This window comes from Rattus norvegicus, chromosome 11, assembly GCF_036323735.1.
Source record: "Rattus norvegicus strain BN/NHsdMcwi chromosome 11, GRCr8, whole genome shotgun sequence".
Classification (NCBI taxonomy): Eukaryota; Metazoa; Chordata; class Mammalia; order Rodentia; family Muridae; genus Rattus; species Rattus norvegicus.
Window position 1 is genome coordinate 65,563,084 of NC_086029.1, and position 20,017 is coordinate 65,583,100.

The following is a 20,017-nucleotide window of genomic DNA, read 5'->3' on the forward strand; positions in this document are numbered from 1 at the left end:
GTGATGTCTCTGACGCCTCAGCTTGTGGGATGGCTCTGTGGACATTAGGGGTCAGTCTTCCCATCTCTGGGAACCTAATCTATGAAATCCTTTACCAGCATACTCAGAGGATTTTCTCTCACGTGATTGAATATCCTGCAAGGTTGATAGCCAGTACTCAGTAACCACCTCACTAGATACTGAACAGTATCTAGTACACACTAGATACTTTAAAATGTTACCGTATCTATCTAGTGTGTACTAGGTACTGTAAAATGTTACTAAAACAGTGGTACAGATATATCTAAGCCTGACTTACACTCTTCACTACACTTTCATGACTACTGACTTTCAGTAACATATTTTCAACCACGTATTTAGAAACCCCATCAAGGCTAATGTCTAGGGAATAATAAATATTCTGTTGAGAACAAATATTATCAGAAAATATCATTAGACATCATGTAACAAAACTTTATATTATGAACTTACTATTTTGGCCACAAAGGGAGTGAAATTCAAAACTCAAAACATTTAGGGTGGTAAGAGTTTGCACACGGACAGTTCACTATTTAACCAGGATTTCTCATCTTGGCTATAATCAAAACTGATGGTGATGGGAAGGAATAGCTTAGAGCTGAAATTGTTGCAGCTTATTTGAGATTGAAAAAAACAAATAAACGAGGCAGATATTTTATTTATAGACATTTTATTTATAACACAATCAGCATTATCAAGAATCCACAGACAAGTACAGATGTCAAATATTCCCCTTGAAATATCTCAGTTACAGATGAAAAGGTGTAAAATCGACATTAAAGATCGGCCACTTTATTCCTTTTCCAATAGAGCATTTGGAAGGAAGAGCTTTCCTGATGATTTATATTTTTCTTAATAAAAAAGCTATGAAATTTATCATAAGCTATGACAATTTGTTCGGGAATAATTTTAAATGGATTCCATTTAAAACAAAATAATTTAACTCCAAAACTATTCAGTCATTTTTTAAACTTAGGTTTTGGTCAAACCATGGATTTTGAGGTCCTGAATCCTAAATACTCTTTTGGAAATTGGTTCTTCAGTGTAGTATCGGATCAGCTAGAACACAGAGTAGTATAGGGCCTCAGGGGGAAAGTGAGCGGTTGGCAGTTGGTCAGAAAGGGACGGCTCTGGGAACACTTCAGAAAGCAGCTGCATAAGAAGTAGAATTATTGTATGGGAATTCTGCATTGTTCTGCCTTGCTCTTTGCTCACAAATTGTGTTACGAAAAATCTGTGAAATTTGCACATTGTCAGTGACATTCAGTGTCCAGCCACTGAAATTAGTGGCATAACAGCCCTCCACACTAATCCGAATCCTACTTAAAGCTATGAAAACGATTTTTATTTTCCTCAGTAGTACAAGGCTGTCCATGAAAAACATACCGTTTGTTGATTCCTGCTTTCAAAAAAAAAAGTCTAGCATTTTGCTTCTACATTGTTTTGGAAACAAATGGTTTCAGTAAACTAGAGTCATCTCAGCTATCCACATCTGTGTGCTGACTGAAGAGCAATTTTAAATGCTACTGTCATAGGAGGAGAATAAAACATGCGACATATTTGATTTATGAAATGTACAAACACAGGTACAGTCCAGTATTTTTCATGCTTGTTACACTGTCGTCTGGAATATAGAGGACACACACACACACACACACACACACACACACACACACACACACCACTAAGGCCTTATTGCCCAGAGGAAAACAAGTCCCTAAGCCAATGGTTCTCAACCTGGGGGTCGGAAACCCTTCAGCAAGCCTCTACCTCCAAAAATATTTACATTGTGATTCATAACGTAGCAAAACTACAGTTATGAAGTAACAATGAAAAAATTATTTGAAGCTCGGGGGTCACCACAACATGAGGAACTGTATTAAAGGGTCGCAGCATTAGGAAGTTTGAGAACCGTTCTACTAAGCCAACGGGAGTGAACTTCGGGAGGAAGCCATCTTCCTCCATCAGTTGCATTATTTCCAGCAGAGTGTCAGTCGTTCCATCTGGCTTCAATTTCCTGATTTTGCAGCTAATCCTGTCAGGAGACACAAACAGTGGCCCTATGGCCCCAGAGAAAACTGGGCTCCCCAGCACGGCAGGAACCAAAATGGGGAGCAGAAAAGCATCTTCACCCATCTGACCCTGTGGACCACAGCCCCATCTCTGTTGGATAGACAGCTGCCTGATGAAGCAGAAGGGCAGAAAGACTCATGGGTTCACCCAAAACCTATCATAGGCAGCTCTGCCTCAGACGCTGAGATAGACAATAGGGAGACAACGATAATAAAATCAGACATGGCTGTGTCTTCCTGCTGTGTACAAGCTGGCGGGGGTCATAAACTAAATGCATTACATGGCAACCGCTAAGGATCCTGTCTTGGTAAGCACAGCGAATGGAAAAGAAAGCCGATTAACCCATGGTTTCCAAACAGCTGCGTGGTTACTAATTCAGAAGACAAAAGGCATTGGCTTGCAAGAGAGGAAGGAGCCAGGAGCCTGTTTCTGTGAAGGTGTCGTGCTTGACTACCTCAAGAGCACAAGAGGGGAGTCTTCCTGTTTTACCAAGAAGAAAACTGTGAAGAAAAGCACTGAGTTTCATATTTAATGAATTATGAGCACTATGGTGGCACCAAACCTTAGAATAGGATTGGGTACATCACTGTGTTCCTTGGTCCTTGTTGATTTTCATCTAGTATTTGTTTGTTTTTATTAATTTTGTTTCTTTAAGACAAGTCACATCATATATCCCAGACTGGGTTCAAAGTATCTTTCTAACATTCTCTTTAAAACTTTCACCTATCTATTTAGCTACTGTCTATCATCTGTCTATCTAAACTACCATCTATCTACCATATATTTATCATCTATAACCTATTACCTATAATTTATCATCTAGTATATTTTGTCCAAGGACCTAACTATGGTCATCAGGCTTAGTAGCAGGGGTCTTCGTCCACTGAACTTCCTTCTTATAAGTTTTGAGTACTGAGATTATAGGCATATGCTATCAGAAATATCCTCATATTCTTTAAGTATTTTACTTTGAGACAATTGCAGATTCACATAAACTAAGGAGTCAATACAGCAATCCTTACTAAACTTCTCTAACGGTAACCACAATTAGTCTACAGTGTAAGGTCAAAATGCCCACACCATCGATACTGACGTTAAGACGCCCACCACTTCTCTAATGGTAACCACACTTAGCCTACAGTATAGTGTCAAAATACACACAGCATTGATGCTGACCTTAAACCAGTCAAGACACCTACCGTGTACACACACACACACACACACACACACACCACCCCAGGTGTTGTCAAAATTACTAAATTGCACCTTACTCTTGTACCTCAGGCTGGTCCTTCACTCACGTACCTCCCTCCTCAGGCATATGTCACCATACCTAGGTGCATCCTTAAGGGTTTTGTTGTTGCTGCTGTTTCTGGTGTTGTCATTGATGCATTGTCTTTATTTAATTTTATTAAAGAAGCCGCCCCACTGTTTTCCGGATGAGCATTCAAATTCCCACTTGGACTCTGTAGCTCTGGAATTGTCATTCCTTTTCCTTTCAGCCATTCCCATAGACACGTAAGTTCTTTGTGTGGTTTTGGATTTTCCTTCCTGGTATCTGATGATACTGACTGCCTATGCATCTGCAGGTTTGTCCTTTGTATATATTGTTTAGTGATGCGGCCCTACTTATTCTTTTTGTCAGATTTGAGTTGGGGAATACATTGAGTCTTACTGCTTTGTTCTTACATTTACAGAATATAATAGTAAACAAACAAATTAAACCAGGCCACAGAAAGACAAATACTGCATGGCTTCATTAAGTATGAAATGCAAAAATATCAAATTCATGAAAACATAATTAATTGCTGGTTGCTGGGAGCTTTATGGTAGGGGTAGGTCGGACAGATACTGATTATAAGGTAGGAACTCTTAAGTTTTAATTAATAAATACTAAGCCTCTATTTTACAGCATAATGACTGTAGTTAATAATACAGTATCATGTGCTGAAAATAGCTATCAGAATATCTCATGACTATGCAAGATTATGGATATGTGAATTAATTTGATTATGACTATCATTTTGTAATATATAGGTATATCAAATCATCACAATATATACCTCCAATATTTATAATATTTATGTGTATATGTGCAACTATTAGGGTAAAATTCTAATAAATAATTTTGGCACTACTTTTTAATATCACATATGTGAAAACCTTTTTAGATGATGCCTAAAATTGACATAGATTCTGCAAGGTTTTTTCTTCTGCGGTGTTTACTGAGAGGTGCAGTGCCTTCATTCATCATTGCCTTGGATCTCTCAAGGGCAGATGGATGAACACTGTCACAGATGTGAAACAAGGCCCAGATTTCGTGACCTCAGTGAAATAAGCTACTGCCATCAGAACAGCTCCACCCCTCCCCCCACACCCCTTTCAGGAAAGAGAACTGATCTACCCGTGACATATTCATTAAGATGTAGGTGAGGCCAATAGTGGTTCTCAGTGGCCTGCCTCCAACATCAGATTATGCACAAAGTCAAATAGATTAGACAGATAGGTGGGTGAAGCTAGCCATACTCTCTGTTCTGATGACTACAGTGACCAATGCACCAAGGCTCAGCAGGACAAACAGCTGTCACTCAGCTTCAGTGCAGATGAGCTGAGATGGTGAGAAGGAAGTCAATTTTTTTAAAAAAAATGGAGAGTTGACTGTAGTAGATACATTTATATCTCAGAGAAGAATTTGAGGGAAATATGTGTAATATACAGTGAGGCAAAGAGAGATCAGAGACCCAGAGAGGTGCAGTATTGTCCCTTGTGTGAGTCCTTGTGTCCAGGTGTCTTCGTACAGATGTATAAGTGGTTAGTTCTTTTCACTTCTATTTAAAGCTATTTTGGCACAGGCTGTCAAGTACTCCACTGAAGTGCATTCCAGTCCTTCAGTTATGAGCTTTGGAAGTACAGCCACCAAAGTACTCCAAACCAGGATACACATGACTGCTAAAACGGGATTTAATCTAGAAGACAATTTCTAGGAGTTTCATTTCTACAGCAGGCAAAAATGTTATCACAAAGGCCACTGTAAACGCTGCGTGTGTATCAGATTAGACAGTGAGTGTGGGGGATCCCAGCTCTGCTCAGACTAATTTACAGATGAATGTTGACTAGGTGGATGGTGCCTACATGGAGCTCCACACTGAGCAGTACACTCAGAGCTCTGCTGCCACATAGTCCTCCTCTTGCTTTTCTATTTTTAATTCTTAATACATTTTCTAATTAATCATTCCTTTCATTTACATCTTGGATGATATCACACTTCCCGTTTACTCCTCCACAACACCCCCATCCCACATCTGCCCTCTCCTCCCTCCCCTTTGCTTCTATGAGGATGCCCTCCCTCCCAACCTCTCCCTCCCCACCACTCCAGCATCCGCCTACGCTGAGGCATCAAACTTCCACAGAACCAAGGGCCTCTCCTCCCATTGATATCAGGCAAGGCCTTCCTCTGCTACTTATGTATCTGGAACCATGTATCCCTCCTTGGATATTCCTTGGGTGGTGGTTATTCCCTGGAAGCACTGATTGGTCTGGCCAGCTGGTCAGCCAATGTTGTCCTTCCTATGGCATTACAATCCCTCTCTGCTCCTTCAGTTCTTCTGCCAGCTCCCCTACTGGGTACCTGAGCTCAGTCTGATGGTTGGCTCCAAGCATCCACATCAGTATTGGTCAGTTGCTAGCCAAACCTCCCAAGGAACAGCCATACCAGGCTCCTGTCAACAAGTGTCTCTTGGCAACAGCAAAAGTGGAGGGGTTTGGTCTTTGCAGACAGGATGGATCTCTAAGTGGGACAGTCCTTCAGTCTCTGCTCCATTTTTTGTCCCTGTTCTTCCTTTGGACAGGAACGGTTATGGGTTACAAACTCTGAGATGGGTGGTGGCCCCATCCCTTGACTGGGGGCTATATCTATCTACTGGAGGTGGTTTCTACAGGTTCTGTCTCCCCTTCTCTGTGCATTTTGGCTAAAGTCATCCTCATTGGGTTCTGGGAGCCTCTCATTTTCCTGGCACCTGGGAGCCTCCAATGGCTACCCCTAGTTCCTCATCTGCCACTGCTTCATATTTTTATACAATTTCCTAACCCTCTGTACCTCTCTCCCATCCCCTCCAGTACCTGATGTTAGTTCTCTCGAGCTCGTCTACAATCCAGTCCAGCTTTAGTAGAAAATCCCAGAAGCAATTTTGTGGAAATTGACAAACTGATTTCACATTATCTGTAGAAACACTAAGGATCAGGACTAACCAAGATAATCATGATGAAGATGCACATACCAGATGCCAGGACTGATTATGACAATACTAGTAATTATGTGTGCAATATTGACACGCGGCAAGCTAAGCAGAGCAGTGGAAACTGAAGCAGCCATTCTTCTATTTAACATGTAAGACTAATTCTAGACCTACAGAGAGTTGGACAACTGAGATGAAAATTTTCTTACATCTGCTCTCCCAGTTCCTTCAATGTCTTGTTGTTTTTAGGTAAACATTGAATTTAACATGTAAAATTGTTTCATGTTTAATTTGTATTTTTTTCTAACACCTGCACCGTGTCCTTGAAGGTTTTATTTTCTCCTTTGCAAATATTCTTTCCCTTTGATCTTTGAAGAATTGGTATTTCTCTTAGAAATCTGCCCAAGTCTTTATATTTAACCGTGCTAATCTACACTTGTATAAGTTCAAGTTAACCATGTTATAATATTTTTCTCAGAATAATTTATATGTGAATTTAGTTAAATGATTTATATAAAATACACCTGCAAAATGCTTAAATAAAATAGAGCAATTATGTAATATCTGTCAGTAGAAGTCTGGGAGATCCAGCTGTGCTCAATCTAACTTACTGATTAGTTCTGAGTAGGTAGGCGGTGCCTGCATGGAGCTTAACACTGGGCAGTACATGCAGCCCCGTTTGGGGGCAGATCGAAACACACCTGGAAATACACACACATGCGCAAGCACGCGTTCGCACATGCGTGCATGCGCGCACACACACATACACACACACTCAAGTCAATGATTTTCCTTTGTATTAATGAGTGAGTTTCATATCTTTCTCTATTATTCACTCAATGTTAGCATGTCACTTTAGTTTTTAATTCCTGTGTGTGTGTGTGTTTATGTGTATGTGTGTGTGCATATGCATAGATATAGGCACAGATGCCCACCAAAGACAAAAAATGGAGTTGGATATTTTGGAACTAAAATTAGAGGCAATTGTGAACTTCCGGACATGGCTGTGAGTTCTGGGAACTAAATTCAGGTCTTCTGCAAGTTCAGCAAGCACTCTTAGTTCCTCAGGCATCCCTCCAGCCTCACCATTCTATTTCTGAGACTAGATCATGATTTTCTTAAATAACCAGACATCATTTGTAGTCAGGTTAGGTGGCCAGATAAACAAATGGCATTTTGGTGAGAAAATGCATAATCAGAACAAAAAGATAATTTTGGAATATATATATACATATACACATATATATATATAATCACACATATATGTATGACATTATGACTTTCTTATGTGATCAAAATCTGGTTAAAAGTGAATTCAGGGGCTGGAGAGATGGCTCAGTGGTTAAGAGCACTGACTGCTCTTCCAGAGGTCCTGAGTTCAAATTCCAGCAACCACATGGTGGCTCACAACCATCTGTAATGGGATCCGATGCCCTCTTCTGGTGTGTCTGAAGACAGCTACAGTGCACTTATATATAATAAAGAAATAAGTCTTTAAAAAAAGTGAATTTAGAAAGCATTTTTTAAGTAGCAGCACTAGTCAGATTAAATGGGGTTTTCTGGAAATTAATATGAAGGAAATAGAACAAATGTTTCCCCCATTCTGACTTGCGTGGGATAATGAGGGACAGATGGCATGCAATTCCAATTCTGCAGAAGGGCAAGAGGCTCTGCTTAGCTCCGTCATTTTTTAAATGTGTCACCATCGGCAAGTTTTGTGTTGTCTTTATTTGCATATCAGGTGAGTGCCTACTGTGTGGCAGATGGAGAGTGCTGTAGATTGCTTAATGAAGTGAAGTACAAGAGTCTATGGAGAGGAATCCTATCCCAGTAGCGATGCATAATTAGGAACAGGCATCCAGAATGACGTAAGGACGGCAACCAAGGAGCAGAGTGGAGGAATGCCAGATCTGTGTTCTTACTTTACTTATTCATCCCTAAGTTAAACTAAACTTATTGGGCACATAATGGCACCATTGGTTAATACGGCATCATGTTATGTTTTGAGATGTGTTTATGTTGTATAATGTTTAAATACGCATAAACATATCTACGTCTTCAAATGTTTAGCATTCTGTGTGGTGAGAACTGTAAAATCCTTTCTGCTAGCATCTTGAAATGTACAGCATGGTGCTGTAATCTGTTTTGTTACCCTACTGTGCAACAGCACTGTGGGCAGAAGTGTTAACTTAGCACACAGTGATTACTTTGTTTCATCTCCGTCTCCCTTCTACTCTGCAGCTTCATGCAACCCTAGACTTGTATACAACCAACATTTTATATTTTATATAGAAATGTTGTCAAGAGGTACTTGTTGTTCTGACTGGCGTATTTTGATTACACAGAGTACTCCAGTTCCATCCAAGTCATAAATAAGAGGATTTTGCTAGTTTTGATGCCTGAATAGCATTCAATTGCTTGTGTGCACATGGTTGTCTTCATCCATTCACATGAACGCTTGCGTTGTTTCCTTCTCTCTGCTATGGTAAATAGTGCTTCAAGGAGCATAAGAATGCAGATTGTTCTTCAAAGAAGGAACTTCACTTACATATGTCATATATATTATAATGAAACGGCTGGGACATACAGTCTTTGTATTTTAGTTTTCTGAGGAACCTTCACATTGATTCCTCCCAACAGTGTTCAAGGTTGCTTTTTCCCACAAGCCCTCACCAGCTACTCTGTGATGTCTTTGTAATGACAGCTCTCAGTTTCTTTGTGTTATCCTTTGCTCTAGGATTCGCCTTTCCACCCTGTGCTATTGCCTTCTTTGCCTCTCCACCTCTCTTCTGGGTGTTCTGAGTGCCAGTCATGAAGACTCTGACATTAGTACACATATTTAACTGGTAGAAGTGAGGATTTGCATTGAAGCACATGGTGCTTGTCTTTCCAAGCTTGAGTTACCCCACATAATAAAATATTCCCCAGTTCTATGGAGTTTCCTGCAAATTGCACAATTTCATTCTTCTATACAGCTGAATAAAATTCTATTGTGTGTGTGTTCTTCATTCCTTTATCTATTCACCAACTGATGGACATGTAGGCTGATCCTGCTTCCTTACTGCTGTGAGACAGCAGCGTTAAGCATGCATGTGGAAGAACCTCTGTGGCAGCATGCTGAGTCCTTTGGATATATGCTCATGAATGGTGTAGCTGGACCTTACCACAGTTCTACTTTTACTTCTTTAATTAAATGGATTAACTCTCGGTTTTCACTATTTAGTATAATATTGACTATACATTTGCCCTATGTAGCCTTTGTTATGTTTTTATTCCTTTTATGCCTAATTTCTTTGGGACAGTTCTCATGAGTGTTCTCATGAAACTGTCTTGAACTTTGTCACATGCCTTTTCTGTATCTATGGAGATGACCAAGTGATTTCTTTATTTACCTCTTTGATGTGGTTCATTTCCCTTATTACTTTGTGAATATTATATTAACCTTGCATTCCTGGTATAAAGCCTGCTTGTTCGGCTGTATAAGCTTCTTTGTGATTTTGAATTTGGTTTGCAAGTTTTTATTGATGCTTGATGTCCATTGAAGACTGTTCTGCAGTGTTGGTTTTGTTGTTGCTGTTGTTGTTGTTGTTGTTGTTGTTGTTTGTTGTATCTTTATGTAATTTGGATATCAAGGTTATGTTGAGTTTGGTAGTGTTCCTTCTTTTTCTGTTTGTTGGTGTTGGATTTTCCTTTAAAGTACGGAGGTAAATCCATCAGTCCCTGGGCTTTTCTTCATGGAAGCCTTAATTACTACTTCAATCTCACTGCTTGTTATAGATCTAATTATACCATTTCTATTACGTGGGTTTCTAACTTCAGAAAGTCATATGTATTAGGAACTTATCCATTTCTTCTAGATCTTTTGCCTTGTTAGAATATAATATTTCAAAGTATCCCCTGACGACCTTCTGGTTTCATTGGAATCTATTGTAACACTTCCTCTTCATCTCTAATTTTGTTCAATTATGTCTTCTATTTTTCTTTCTCTTTATCTTGTTACTTTTTAGAGTAATACTTCAGCATTTCATACCTATTTACAGCATTCCCCCTCCCTCCCTCCCTCCCTCTGTCTCTTTTTCTCTTCTGCTTACTCTAGGTAGGTATTTTTAATTTTGTTAATCTTTTCAAGAACCCAAGATTATGATGTTTTAGTGAATTTATATTTGTTATTTGTAATTCATTTGAAATTAGACAATAATTTTTAACCCCCCCTCCGTTTCTTTTTGTTTTGAGACAGAAGTTCACTCTCTAACCCAGGTTGGTCTAAAACTTAAGGCAATCCTCCAGCCTCAACCTCTCAGGTGCTTTACTTATAGGTATGTGCCAACATGATTAACTCTCTGGCTTTGCTCTTCTCTGTTAACATTGGCCACTTGTATTTTGTGTGAGGGTGAAGTGTGTGTGGGGTTTTCTAGCAAACTTTAGGATTCCTATTCCTGGTTCTATGATGAATGTCTTTGGTACTTTGAGAGAGATTGCATTGAATCTGTAGATTTCTCTGAATAGTGCTGACATTTTACCTTAATCAATTCTACCAATCTATTAACCTTTTTAGTCCTTCTATTTCCGCAGTGTTTTATAACTTCTTCCAGTCTTTCACCTCTTTGGTTAAAGTCCTCCTAGAGGTTCTGTCTCTCTTTGTAGCATTGTAAGTGGAGTTGCCTTCTTGCTTTCTATTCCAGACAACTCGCTAGTTTACTATGGCAGCATGACTGGTTTTGTACGTCGGTTCTTTACCTGGCAAAATTGATGCATTTATCAGTTCTACTAGTTTTTGTTTGAAGCCTTGGGGTTTTCTAAATACAGACCACATTGCTTGCAGTGACAGTTTGACAGCCACCTGTTCAACTTAAATGTCTTGTTCCTTTTCCTTACCTGATGGTTCTAGCTCCATTTTCCAGAATTACGCTGGGTGAAGTAGTAAAGGTGAATATCTTTGTCTTCTCCTACATCTGAGAGAACCTTTCAGTTTTCCTCATTCATGATAATGTTAGCTACTGCCTTATGGCAGAGAGGTTCCATATGGAGGCATATGTATTCAACACCAGAATCCGCAACATTTTAAAGCTTAATTTTATTTTTTTCATATTAGTGTGCATAACAAACCAGGTCCAGGCACATATCACATAGGTGAAATTCGAAGAACAACTTTCGGGAGTCATTTGTCCCTATTTGCCACTGTGGGTTTTGAAGATCAAATTCAGGTCATCAGCCCTACATAGCAAGAACTTTTTACAGGTTGAACCCAAGAACTGTCAACATTTTGTCATGAAGGAGATACACTATACCCACAGAATGAAGAACAAAATCCACACGATCATACATACTAACTAGTTGATTAAACATGTACTCCTAAATGTGTAGTTAGGAAAAGCCTCACTAACCATTAACAAAAGCTTGAAGAAGATGAGAGGAAAAGCCATGCTCCCATCTGGAGAAACACATCCTGTGGAGACATAAAGAAAGTCCAATCTCTGCCCAGGGCTTTTGCATAAAGTCCTGTAAAAAGAGAAAGTAGCCAGTGTAGTTAGCGTGGGGAAAGGAAGGCAAGAGTTGCAGAATCCGCAGTGAATTTATGAGGCAAGAGGAGAGAGGCAGGTTATAGAAAGTGCTAATCCCATCTTAGAACTTACAATGTTCTCTTGAGAATGAATGGAGATTGAACGCTGCTATCTGCTTTGTGCTTTGAGTCACTGGCTGCTCATTGAAAACAGACAATGAAGGGAACAAGGTTAGATATGCTATAATACACCAGACAGAAGATACTCCATCGGAGTGAGTACGTTTAACTAAACTTTTTATATATGGCAATTTAAGTAACATATTAAATGACAGACATAATAGTGACATATATGCCAAATGTATTTTAATGAATAACTACTAGCTTTGATATTATGGACTGTAAAATTCCTTTATAAAAGCACAAAGTGGGGCCAGAGAAGATGACTTAGGTAGGTAAAGTGTTTGCTGCCCAAGCCTGAAGATCTGAGTTCTGATCTCTAGATCCCACACAAATGCCAGGCAGCCATAGCAGCTTGCCTATAGTTCCAGAGCTCAGAAAAATGATACAGGTAGTCCCCTAGAGCAAGCTGAGTAATCAAGCTAGCCAAGTCAGTAAATCCTGGGTGTCAGTGAAAGATCTGGCCTCAGTACAGCATGGAGAGCAGTTGAAAAAGGCAGATATCCGCTTCTGGGACACACACACACACACACACACACACACACACACACACACACACACACAGGGGATACATGATATTAATACAAATTATTGATGAGATCATATAATAATGGTAAGACGTAATGGTCTGGACACCCATACTAGAATGGAAGCCAAGCGTGACATCTATTTTAAGAACTTATTTCTAAAAGTGGGCAGGAGCTCATGATCATTTGAAGAGCACAGGGGGCAATCTAAATGTGTGGGCACCGTTGACATTTAAAATGCTTTGTCTACCTAGGGGTCACAGGTATTGGACCATAGTTTACTCCGACCTCACTGCAGGCCAGTTAAAATGGCTCAGAAAAAGAAATTAAACTGTCTGTGATAAGTCTGTAGGTAGCTACCTGCCCGGACAAGGGAGCGTTTCCCAGGAAGCACCCATAGCTTCTTCCTGAGTGCTTGAAGAATCTAAAATGTATACATAATGTTCACTAAGCGCACAGTGACAGCCTACCAAGCCCCTGCTGATGGAGATGTGTGTCATCTTGTGTCACCCCTACAGGAACTAATAAGCATTTTAATTTGATTTCATCAACATGGAAAGTTAGGTTTATTTTTTGGCAAAAACAACGTAGCCAGAGTCATACATGAAGTGATAAATGCAAACAAGTGCATCTGAATGGTTTTTGTCTTTTACAAAAGAAATATTCATGAATCTGTGGTCTCAATATACTTTAAAGGTCAATGCTAAGAAATAAAGTGTGGATGGCCTCTGGTCATTTCTATGGCAACCAAAGAGAACCATAGAGACTGTGTGGTGGTCAAGCAGTAAAATCACCCTGCATATTGGTACCATACATTTTCTTTTTATTTGGAAAAAGATTTCCACGTGAATTCTATGTAGACAGTCTCGTGCTCACTGTGCATTTCATACACAGTAGAGAGCAATGTTGACTCATCTGTAGGGACAGCAACTGGCAACTTCAGGTATAGAGTTCATAAGTAGCAAAGATTCACTGGTTATACGATTCTAAAACAATAAAATCAGCCTCAGGGACCTCTAAAGAAGGGGTAGAAGGATACCATTTTTTTTCAGAAACATTGTGGCACATATGAGCTCACAGAGCAGTGACAGAATGCAGGAGACAAGACCTGCACAAAGTCAATCCAGACAAAGTCCTAGAAGAGAGGAGGAGAGGTGGGTGCAAACTACCACTCTGGGCCAAAAAGCTATTTCCAAATAACAGCTATTAGGAGAGGGAAAATCAGTTTCCTGAAATGGGGTGACATTGGTCACCACTCTCCAGGGCAGGCCTCATGCTCAGGAGTAGTTGACCAACAAAATCAGACTCCATGTTGCTAAGTAGCTATTTTCTTTGGGTTGATTTTAATTAATTAATTAATTAATTCACCTCAATCCTGTAACCTTGGCTTTTTTTAAGAGGGAAAAAAACATGAACTTGAGTGGGTTAAGAAATAGAAAAGGATATGGGAAGAGTGGGAGGGATGGAAAAAGAGTAGGATATAAATATTTTGTATGAAATTTGTAAAGAACAAATGAAAAATAATTAACTAAAAATTTTAAAGGATTCTAAAAGCAAAAGAGAACAAACAAGCAAGCAAATGAAAACCAAATCCTTGGCTTTGCAATTTTTTTCCCATTACTTAATTTATTTATTCATTTTAACATTCTGATCTCTGCCCTCCTCCTCCTGATTGCCCCTCACACAGTCTTTCCTCCCATCCCCTACCCCTGCTCTTCTCTACTGAGAGGGTGGAAGCCCTCCTGGGTATTCCCCAACACTGGCATATCAAGTCACTACAGGACTAGGCACATCCTCTCCCAGTGACACAGACAAGGCAGGCTAGGAGGAATGAGACCCACAGGCAAACAACAGACTTAGAGATGGCCCCTCCTCCCAGTTGGAGCTACCCACATGAAGATCAAGGGGCACATATGCTAATTTTTGTCAAATATTAACAACTTTTTCTTAAATATGCATTATACCCCACTCTGTGATAGTCTCATTGAATCAAATTATCAGAGGTGGAGGAATCTCAGAGTTTGATTGTTTCACTTTAGAAACAAGAAGATTAGTACTTGGGGTCAATGGTCAGAAGATCCTAGACCTGGGGCCCAGCCCAGTTCTCTTTCCACATAGCAATCCTACCTCCCTGTGTACTTCTAATGTTGTCAGTTATTCCACTGGGAAAGCTTTCTTCTGTTGGTTTAATCTGAGCATCTAGCTCTGTCTGGTTACAGCTGTCCCCAGAAGCACTATTTGAGTATTGAAAAATCTATTCCCTGTCCACTGGGTTTCAATGATTTAGATTTCCCCAGCAAGCATGAAACCTTAGCTTGCTTTTAAATGTCAGGACTTTCCTGTATTTCATTTTCACTTTTAAAGGTTATTCTAATATAAGGTTGTGGATAGGAAAGTCGCTTCTCCCAACCCTCATGTTATTTCTCTGATGTACTAAGTGTTCCTTTAAATTACTGTTTTTTCAGTTATAAATTCTATTTTACATAAAGCATATTTTTCTCGTCTATTTCCCCAATTACTTTTATGCCAATTCATTTTGGAAAGAAGAATGAATGTAATATTGGCCTTACTTAAGCCACCTTCAATCTACTCTTCTCCTTCAACAGATAACACTCTGGGCTTGGAATGCTCTTTCTGGGCACTAGGAGCCAAGCCCTACTTGTTGGGCATCTAGACACCAGTCACTGACTTGCATGGGGAAGGATAGAAACTGAATTTGTTACTTGTCCTTGTGTTCAGCCCTCTGCCTCTTCATTCTGAGCATCTTTCTTCCTTTTTTAAAAATTTATTTATTTATTTATTTTTCCACTTTTTAAAAATTGGGCATTTCTTATTTACATTTCAAATGTTATTCCCTTTCCTGGTTTCCTGTCCATCAGCCCCCTAACTTCTCCCTCTCACCTTTTATAAGAGTGTTCCCCACCCCATCCACCCTCCCTTACCACCCCGCTCCCTGACAATCCCCAACACTGGGGGTCCTACCTTGGCAGGACCAAGGGCTTCTCCTTCCATTGGTGCCCAGCAAGGCCATGCAAGAACATGTCAAACACAGAGGCAAATGTTAGCAGCAAACCACTGAACTGAGAACAGGACCCTGTTGGAGGAATTAGAGAACAGACTGAAAGAGCTGAAGGGGTTTGTAACCCCATAAGAACAACAATGCCAACCAACCAGAGCTTCCAGGGATTAAACCACTACCCAAAGGCTATACATGGACTGATCCACGGCTCCAACTACATATGTAGCATCTTTCTTCCTTTTTCTCTCCACCTCTTGAACCAATGAACCAGGCTATCTGCTTCCTGTGTATCTTCAACATTATAGAAACTTCAGGTAAACAGTTACTGCTTTTTCCTAGAGTGTCATCCTCATAAAACAAATATTGTCAGACTCTGCAATATGATCATCTTCATTTTTCTCTTTCTCAAGAATCATCTTCCCTGCAGGTAATAAGGAATTCTAGAAATAAGACAGGAAGTACATTGAAGAATCTAGGTTCTTATGGAATGGTGATATGATTGGGCCCCTGCACTTTGATAAATGGTCAGAGAGTCATTAAGGTCATTTGGGTCATTAATGCATATGGACATTCTTGGTGCAATTGTTACTCTAGAACCATGAAGAAAGGAAGTGCATAGAGTTCTGATTAAAAATCATAAAAGCAGATAAATATTAAATCACTGGGCAGTGAGCTATGTTCATAATATGAAGAAAGAATATTTTAAAGCTTAATGTGTGCTATGCTTTGAATGTGAAAAGTCTTCATAGACTCACACATTTAAACACTTGAACCAAAGCTGATGGCGACCTGTTGGAAGGTTGTGGACCCTTAAGGAAGTAGAGCCTTTGTGGAGGAAATGAGTCACTGGGGAAGGGCCTTGAGTTTCTATAATCCAGTCCTACTTCCTGTCTGGTCTCTGCTTCCCTATTGTGATCGCAATGTGACCAGCCGTCTCCTGTTCCTGCTGCGATGCTCTCTCTGCCATGATGGCCATTCACTCAAATCGTCAGCCTTCTCTGCCTTACTTGCTTCCTCTTGGCATCTAGTCACAACAAGAAAATATGTAAGAGAACCTGGATCACTAAAGCAACATGACTTCATGTGGAGATCAGGAGTGTTTCCTAGACCAAAGGTTAACTTCAGACAACATGGTGAAGTGTGGCTGGAGTTGGGGTGTAGAGAATGGGATGGTATCTGGAGGTGGTATGTTGGCGTACATGTCAGTAAGAGATAGGGAGCTGAAGGAGATAAAGTCTTGCTCTCCTCAGATTTTTTTCCAAGCCCAGATAATTATGAACTAACTTAGGCTTTGTATCTACAAATTTCAAACTTATCCTTATAGCCCTGCTCTCAGGAAATGTTATGAAATAGATGTAATTTGTGGGAGTTTGGTTTTGTTGTTGTTGTTCTTGTTTGTTTGTTTGTTTTTTAAGCAAACTTTTAGGAACGTCTCTCTGTCTCTACTCACCAAAGCAGTTTCCTGGAAGCTAGCCCAGGAGTTTGTTTTTTAAGCAAACTTTTAGGAACGTCTCTCTGTCTCTACTCACCAAAGCAGTTTCCTGGAAGCTAGCCCAGGAGTACTATGTGGACTGTGTGTGCCCTCCTCACTCACAGCACAGTTATTCTTTGTGATGTAAAGTTACCCTCTCCTACAGATACTGAAAATTGTTTTAGGAGATGAAGACCAGGTGTGAGCCAGCAGCACTACACACTAAATAGACTTCAGAAACGCAAGAGGTGACACCTCAGAGTGAACTTCATGAGCCAGTCATGATTCCAAAGGGAACAGATGCTGAGAGAGGTCTAGGACAGACTCAGGAACCTAGAAAGCACCAGAGCTTCAGGGTTCAATACACAAGATGGACAAAAGACTCAGAGTGAAGCAAGCTTAGTTGCTTCTAGTCTGTAGAGAGGATAGCCTAGGGTAAAGAAGATATCTGTAGAACTCTATTGAACCTACTTGGCCAACCTTACCTGTGGGAGAACTACAAGACAAGCTCTCAGTCATAGTCTTCCTTCCAGAACTGGCTCTGTGAGGCTGCCCTGGGCCCACCTGTCCACATGTATCTTTTGCCAAGCATTTTCTTTCCCACTGAGCCCAGGGTGGGTGTTAGTGGGAAATTTCTCAGTGGCAGGTAGAAGGGTGTAAGCTTCCTGCCCCTGCCCACCTTGCTTCAGCAGCAGCCCTATCTCAGCAGAGAATATTGAATCCATTTTTTGCCCTATTTGCTCTGCGACTTGCTGTCTAACTTCCACAGACAAAATGATCCATCTTTAACATCGCATAACACCTTGTATTTGCAAATCTCTGGAATTCATGGAAGCCTAACGATTGGAGACAGTCTGTCATCTGACAACACAGTAACTTTCTGTGGTTATTTGTCTTGCTGATATTCTGCCACTTAGGATAGTGTTTTCCTTTTAACTCCCACTGTCAGGATGCACAAAATCCAATACATAACCTACATTTTACAGAGGTATAGTATTTCACCATATGGTTGCAATAATCTTCCTCCCTGCATTTTACCTGTGATCATTTTATGTCCACATTCTTTATTCTACAGTACGTACATCAGAGCGAATCTTCACAGAATATTTAAGGGAAGAAAAACTGCTATATATTTCTACTTTCTATGGTTCATTTTTTACTGTCATTTTTCTCTCATTTAAACCTTCATCCTTATCTCTATTTACATTGATATTAATAAGTATATAAGACAGTCCATCTCTGTCTCTTCAGTCTTCCCTGAGTTGTACGCTTTAACTCTCATTTGAATATGAAAGCATAATCAGGAAGTCTTTGACACGAAGATGGTTCACATGTGGTCTTGGAAGCCTCTGAGGTGTTTCTGTAAGAAAGCCATCCACTGACAGACGTGCTAATGGGCCCATGATATAGGACAGAAAGCTTAAAAGCTCTAACCCATCAAGAAACCCCATTCATCATTTCATTTTGGAGGGAAAGGATATGAAAAACGAAATGTCAACGCTATAATATCAGGAGCATTTAAAATGTCAAGTGCTTGTTGTTCCACATCAAACCTCCAACTGGTATAATAATTACAGATGATACACAAGGTTCTCATGCACAACTGGACCCAGATTCATAAGTAGTCTAATGAATACATTCTCATTGCCCAGCTTGAAATCCTCTACTTTTTCCTACACAGTTGTTTTTCCTTTGGAGCAAAACATTACTACAAACTCAAGACAGCATTCAGCATAAGGAGTGAGACATCAGGGTAGAAAAACAAATTCTCAAATATTCCAGAATTCGGTCACTTATAACACACAGATACATCTGGAGCCAGGGTACAGCAAATGCACTGGCGAACAGTGTGCTTAATCCAAGAATGCTGAACAGTAAAGACTTGGCCCAGGTAATGCAGTTGTATTTCAAGATGCATGCACACAAGTACTGTTATGAACCTTTAGGTACAGAAATATGCTTTCAATTTAATGATCACATTGTTTTCTGCAAAGAATTGCATAATGCACAAAGCCAAAAGCAATGATTCATCTGTGAAAACCTGTATGGAAGCTATGAACTCAGAGGCCCATCTTAATTATGATAAAAATTGAAGCCAACAACTGGTACTTAGGGAAGACCTCATTTCTTCTCCACAGCACATGTCATGCTCACCAACAGCTATGAAGGGTGTCTTGGGGCTACTTCAATTCTATTGCCCAGACATCCAGTCTAGGATGTTTATAACATCAGCCTTCACATCTGGCAGTTTCCCGTTATAAGAGAGACTGAAGCACATGGGGACAATCTCCAGGAGATCTTGATCCTTTGCCATGAAGTTGATAAACCTTGTAAAGCAGTTCTCCTGGAAAGTAACAAAAGAGCTGTTAACAAGATACCCACTCAGGATCATTGATACCAACAGAATATTCACTAGTTCACTAGTAACTCTGTTGGCTATCTCAGTTTTTTGGGTTTTTTTTACCCAATTGGTAAGATATAATTGCTCACCTAAACATACAAAGCCCAGTGCCATCCATCCCTTAAGAACATTTGTAACAACCTGTAAAGGTACAGCATGGAATCTTAACATATTGTCCCGCCATATTGTCCTGCCACGGTTTCTCTCTCTCCCTCTCCTCTCCTCCTTTCCATCCCAGTATCTTCCTCTTCCTTCAAACTTCTCTCTCACCCATCCTTCCTTCTCCTCCAATGACAGGCCTCCTTATATCCTATACCTGCCCCTCACCTGTATTTTACAAATTCAATGGGGAGAAGTTTCTGGTGAAGTCACCTGATTCCCGAGTAAGTGACTAGGCAGCTGTCCTTGGGGGCAGTAGAATTAGCATCAAAATACAGATAACTCCAGGGCAAACCACAATATTTCCCCTTTTTTGTCCAGTTAAAAAGCCTTTTCACTTATATATAAATTGAGTACAATAATTACCATTCTACAATTTATAAAGCATATGATATATTCAACACCCAATCCATCAGTATATCAATTAAACAGAA